The sequence below is a fragment of the Mytilus edulis genome, chromosome 5 (assembly GCF_963676685.1).
Source record: "Mytilus edulis chromosome 5, xbMytEdul2.2, whole genome shotgun sequence".
Taxonomy (NCBI): domain Eukaryota; kingdom Metazoa; phylum Mollusca; class Bivalvia; order Mytilida; family Mytilidae; genus Mytilus; species Mytilus edulis.
Genome location: NC_092348.1, coordinates 847529 through 854097, shown reverse-complemented (window position 1 = coordinate 854097; position 6569 = coordinate 847529). Strand labels below are relative to the sequence as shown.

The following is a 6569-nucleotide window of genomic DNA, read 5'->3' as shown; positions in this document are numbered from 1 at the left end:
CATGTGTCAATTCTATAGTCATTTGGTCATTTGTCATGTAATTTAAAGTATAAAGTATAACAAAGTGGCTACCTTTACAAAATGAAAATAAAGAGAAAGTAATGATATATACATGTTGCTCGTTATAGATACTTCTACTTCCGAATACTGCCTACATTCAACACTGATGAATATTCTGGCAAGTTGCGCATGATTAGATTGTTTAAAACTAGAGGCTCTAAAGAGCCTGTGTCGCTTACCTTGGTCTATGTGCATATCATAAACGAAGGACGCAGATGGATTCATGACAAAATTGTGTTTTGGTGATGGTGATGTGTTTGTAGATCTTACCTTACTGAATATTCCTGCCACTTACAATTATCTCTATCTATAATGAACTTGGACCAGTAGAATATTTTGTAAAAATGTACAAAATTTATGAAAATTGTTAAAAATTGACTATCAAGGGCAATAACTCCTTAAGGGGTCAATTGACCATTTGATCATGTTGAATTATTTGTAGGTCTTATTTTTCTGTACATTATTGCTATTTATAGTGTATCTTTATCTATATTGATATTCAAGATAATAACCAAAAGCTGCAAAATTTTCTAAAAATTACCAATTCAGGGGCAAAGCAACCCAACAACAGGTTGCCTGATTGGTCTAAAAATTTCAGGACAGAAAGTCCTTGACCTAACAAACAAATTTATCTTCGTCAGATTTGCTCCATAGGTACCAGTCTTGTATTACAACTCCAGTTTCTAGTGCATGCCAAAACATGGAGGGATTTTTTTTTAACTCAATTTTTTTTCTGTTTGATTTTAGGTTTATGCTGAATTGAAACATATATATAGACTTTAAAAAAATCTTGCATCTTTTGGGGGATATCGATCCAGGAAAGTGGAAGGATATCATGTTTACTGGAAGTGGTGCGGCCTACACAGCTACTTTTGCATAGGTACTATTTATGTACTATTTATGTACCACAAATATGTAGTACTGGAAATCTACTTTTAATATTCAGTACTATTGTGTTACTTATGCCCGCGTCACACTGTCCCGATGTTTATATACGATGGACAGCGGAATGCGAAAATTGTAAGTTCGTACGAAGTTGGTCCCGATCTCGTTAAAATACCAAAAAGTGACCGAAGCCAGTACGATGAATAACGAAGTCTATACGATGGTGCCGAAATTATATACGATAGCAAAAGATGGACATACGAAAGTTAACCGAAGACGGATATTTTAGCTTCATATCTCAGCCGAAACCTACACGATGGATCACGAAGGCTACAAATGGATTACGAAGGCTACACGATAGATTACGATGATTGCGCGATGCATTTAAATTATATGCCGAAGGCATCACGCGTTTTAAATTGTTTGATCAATATTGAATATATATTATATTGTACATTTAATTTCTGGTTCGATCATAAGACGGAAGACCGAGGGTTTGAAGGGTAAAACTTAACTATGAGTCTCTGCATATAATGCCGCCTACTACATGTAAGTTGCGTGTAGATAAAATTGTTATGGACACTCTAGAAACAAAATGCTCAAAACTTGGTATGGTGTTACTCGTTAAGAATATCTTAAGCGCTATTGACTTTAAAGTTCAAAGGTCAAGGTCACAGTGGCAGTTGTAATACAAGGCAATATCACCCTTGTGGACACTTTAAAACCAATATGCTTCAAAAGATTTTAACCACATTTAGTATATTGTTCTTCCTTGTAATGATCTGACATTTTTTACGTTCAAGGCCAAAGGTCAAGATCATGCAGATGGACTTCTCCTTGAAATAGCATAATACACAGGAAATTGGTTGCTCATTTTTTTACCTGCTGGTTCTAAAGACAATATTAAAGGTATTTCCAGTTACTGAATGTTTTGGTTGATTTCTAAAAAAAATAGTTTATGTATCAAAAATGCATATTCAATTTACCATTTTCTGCATGTGTCATATACAAATATAGTGTCCATATTTGTCCCCAATATGTTACATACGAGGGGATGCCACGCTCGGCATTGCCTTGTTTGAACTGTAAAATGTGTGCACTACTCTGAATAATCACCCATAATTATGCCCATGTTTACTGATCTATCTTAAAGGTAGGTTAATGGCTTCGTTGATCCCTTTTATTCAAAAAGAGCTCTTTCCAGGAGAATATCATAATAATATAGACAAAAGGAAGGATGTGGGAAAAGCAACAAATGTGGCAAAATATGACATATAGAAAACAAAATGGTTATGGAGTAAACATTCCTGTGACAACAACTTAGACGATACATAAAAAATCAGAAAAATGAAGAAAAGGTTGGTTTCCCTATATACGTGTACCTGCAGTGTTGGTGTACGAGGCGCGTTTATGATTTTCATTATGTTACTTGATATGAAAAATTGACAAAAAAAATTATTTTACTTGTAAAAGTAAATCCTGAGCCTGTAATAGCTGCTCTTCTTGTTCCATTTGAATTAATAGATACAACGCTGTCGGCTTTCTTGTTCTCATGGATCATATGATACGAGCTCCATGTTTTGTGAACGTCTTTCTTAACTGTCGTATTAGACTGACCAGTGCATATCGCGCATGCACTTAAAATGCATTTTAGCGCGAAAATTAACTTACATTTAGTTGGATTTATTGCCGTCGTAGTTCCATCTTGTCACCTTCGTACTTTTATTCGATGGAAACACGACTGGATTACGAGATCTTCACGAAGTCGTGTTGCCATCGTAAGACCTTCGGGTAGCTTCGTGATTCATTCGTGTAGACATCGTAATGTAAAAACTGCTCGATGGAAACGATGGAAACACGAATGCAATACGATGTTCAAAGATGCATTCCCGGTGACATTACGATGGTGAGGATGGTGATACGAACTCAATACGAACCCTCAACATCGGACGCACCTTCGGGGATTTTTTAACATGTTAAAAAATTTAGAACCCTTCCCGAAGTTGTCCCCGAATGCTAGAAAAAGTGGCCGATGGTTCTACGGTGGTTAAAGATGGCACTACGAATAGCCCGATCTGGATACGATCAGTCCCGAATTTGAAAATTTCCATAATCGTGTTGCCATCGGCGTAAAAATCGGCACAGTGTGACGCGGGCACTACGAATTATTGTAATATTAAAGTACCTGCATTTTACAGTACTTGATTTGTACTTGAAATTTAAGTACTACAGATTTTTTGGTTGCACGGTTACATTTTCAGCATTTTGAACGTTTGTTTTTTTTCAAATCTCATGAAGTTATGATGTTCAAACATGGAATACTATGATCCTTGTTGGTATCCTTTTTGTACCAATATTTTGAGTACAAATCAAGTACTGGAAAATACAAGTACCTAAATATTACAATCTTTTAAAGTAAAGAAATAGTACTAAATATTACAAGTAAATTTCCAGTACTACAGATTTTACAGAAATAGTACCTATACAAAAGTAGTTGTGTAGAAGCGGTTGTCCGATTTATCTGAAAATTTCTGGCCAGATAGATCTTGACTTGATGAACAATTTTACTCATGTCAGATTTGCTTTGAATGCTTTGGTTTCAGAGTTATAAGCCAACATCTACATTTTACACCTATGTTCTATTTTAAGCCATGGCGGCCATCTTGGTTGGTTGCCGGGTCACCGGACATATTTTTTAAACTAGATACCCCAATGATGATTGTGACCAAGTTTGGTTAAATTTGGCCCAGTAGTTTCAGGGGGAGATTTTTGTAAAAGTCAACGACGACGGCCAAGTGATGAGAAAAAAAGGACGATATAATGAAAAAACATTGCTAAATTCGTGGACATGGATCTATTGTAAAGGTGTAATACCACCAAATCATGGTACGTCACATCCGGTTGCATACGAAAGTAGGCCTAAAAAAATGTTCCTTTGAATTTGACAGTTGTAGAAAATTCACCCTGCATTTCAATGCACTTAAATTTTTCTGAGTCGTAAATATGTATGTTGGGTGTCTGAAAGCATCATTCTTTTTTTATTTGATGGTCTTATAAAATATTTTGGAACGTTAAGGTTACATAGTTACCAAAGCAGGTAACCAGTAAATAACAGTGTAAAAATTGGGTTGTCTACCCTCGGCGGTGGTTACTTTCTTATATGCAATGAAATGTAGTGTGGAATTTTCACTGTATCACTGGAAAGGATTGAACTTTACACATGCAAAATATTTCTTTGGTTGAAATAAAGGTAAATACTGCACGATTTTTTTAAAAGTGCCAATTTAACAAAGACTAATAGGGAAAAATCAATGGTGGTATTACACCTATTTAGGGAAACTAAATGTGCACTCGTGACCCTATTGTACTTTCATTTTTAAAAGTTATTAATAAACCAGTTCATACATTGTAAACATGGACTATTCGGAATGGATTTAGACACAGAAAGTACGTTTGAGGTAAAATTGCATTGAAATGGGGGTTTACGGGTGTTTTCTTAGTCAAATGGGTTGACAGACGAAGCTGTATTTAGATAACTGTGTTAAATTTTAAATTACCCTTACAGTTTTTGTTTTGTTCATACAACTTGTGAATTTTTTATTTCAGTGTTAACCATGTTCTGAAAAGCATTCTGTTGAAAAATCTTATACGTGAATTGGTCTGCAGATGACACTTCAGCATTAAAGTATGTATCAACTATCATCATGTTTTTTTTTTTGTTTTGGCCGCAAAAGTTTACAATTTGCCATTGTGCCGTCTACATTTTGCACAGACAATAACTCATCTAAACACTTATTTGTCCTGGATTTATACACATCAGAATCCAGTCTCACATACTTAAACTTTATAATTCTTACCAATTATTTTTTGTACCAGCATTCCAAGGGACATAACCCTTTTTAAAAACATTTTGAGGTATTTTTTTATTACTCTTTCTCCCCATTTTCTAATGTAAAATACAAGAAAGTGGACTTTTTGTGTAAATCTATTAGAAATATACTGTTATGAGTAAATAAAAAGACTTTGATACCAGTAGCAATAAATGATTGACTGAAAGGGAACCGTTATTTCTCACACTAGGGGAACAGACCAAAAACTCAAGTTACACATAAGGTCTTATAGAAACTTCTGTGTAGACTGTTAACATTTATAGAGACAGTTCTTTCAGCTAAAACACTTTAATTATTGATTTAACATTACATTTATTTCATTTTTGTGGGGAAATAATCACATTTGTTTTATTTTTTAGACAAAAGATATCAAGTTTTGATGAAAAAGGAAGGAAGGAGGAAAAATGGACTAAAACAGACCAAAACAGACCTTCAAATGAACTCTAAAAGGTGCAATAAAATTGTTTATCATCTTAAAGTTGTCTTTAGTATTCTATTTAATTGTTTGAATGCATATATCATGAGTTTATGATCAGATATTAGTCAACACTGCATTTTATAATGATACACTGAAATTAGGATTTTTCGAAGAAATTGGACTGAAATTGCCGTAGGATATGGCCTTACATTATAGTGATTTTCTCTGAAACTATAGTTCTGACTGAGACAAAACTTGACAGTTATGCTTGAAATAACTTGCAATTGGAGGGGAAAAAATTGCATTAAGTTTTTTTGACATTTAGGTGTTCTTTAGGTATAATACCACCAAATCATGGTACGTCACATCCGGTTGCATACGAAAGTAGGCCTAAAAAAATATTCCCTTGAATTTGACAGTTGTAGAAAATTCACCCTGCATTTCAATGCACTTAAATTTTTCTGAGTCGTAAATATGTATGTTGGGTGTCTGAAAGCATCATTCTTTTTTTATTTGATGGTCTTATAAAATATTTTGGAACGTTAAGGTTACATAGTTACCAAAGCAGGTAACCAGTAAATAACAGTGTAAAAATTGGGTTGTCTACCCTCGGCGGTGGTTACTTTCTTATATGCAATGAAATGTAGTGTGGAATTTTCACTGTATCACTGGAAAGGATTGAACTTTACACATGCAAAGTATTTCTTTGGTTGAAATAAAGGTAAATACTGCACGATTTTTTTAAAAGTGCCAATTTAACAAAGACTAATAGGGAAAAATCAATGGTGGTATTACACCTAAACACTTACAGGATCTGCTTACCCTTCTACAGCACCTGCGATCACCGTTAGATTTTGTTGGGGTTCGCGTCTCTAAGTCTTTAGTCTTTTATGTTGTGTCTTGTATACTATTATTTGTCTGTTTTTTCTTTCTTTTTATTTAGCCATGGCGAAGGAAGTTTATTTTCGATCTTTGAGTTTGACTGTCCATCTGGTATCTTTCGCCCCTACCTCTTTAATACTACATATTGATTAAACCTTGTTCCCATATTCATTGACAAAAAAATAATATTTTACTTGTAAAAGTAAATCCTGTGCCTGTAATAGCTGCTCTTCTTGTTCCATTTGAATTAATAGAAACAACGCTGTCGGCTTTCTTGTTCTCATAGAATCATATGATACGAGCTCCATGTTTTGTGAACGTCTTTCTTAACTGTCGTATTAGACTGACCAGTGCATATCGCGCATGCACTTAAAATGCATTTTAGCGCAAAAATTAACTTACATTTAGTTGGATTTATTGCCGTCGTAGTTCCA

The 6569-nt window shown here is 34.4% G+C and overlaps 1 long non-coding RNA gene across 1 annotated transcript; it reads left to right on the top strand.

Moving 5' to 3' along the window:
- The first annotated feature begins 3904 nt into the window (after window positions 1-3904).
- LOC139522267 (uncharacterized) lies at window positions 3905-5313 on the top strand. The gene is made up of 3 exons (XR_011664364.1): window positions 3905-4195; window positions 4552-4630; window positions 5195-5313. It is a non-coding gene; the product is annotated as an uncharacterized lncRNA (long non-coding RNA).
- Window positions 5314-6569: the final 1256 nt, after the last annotated feature.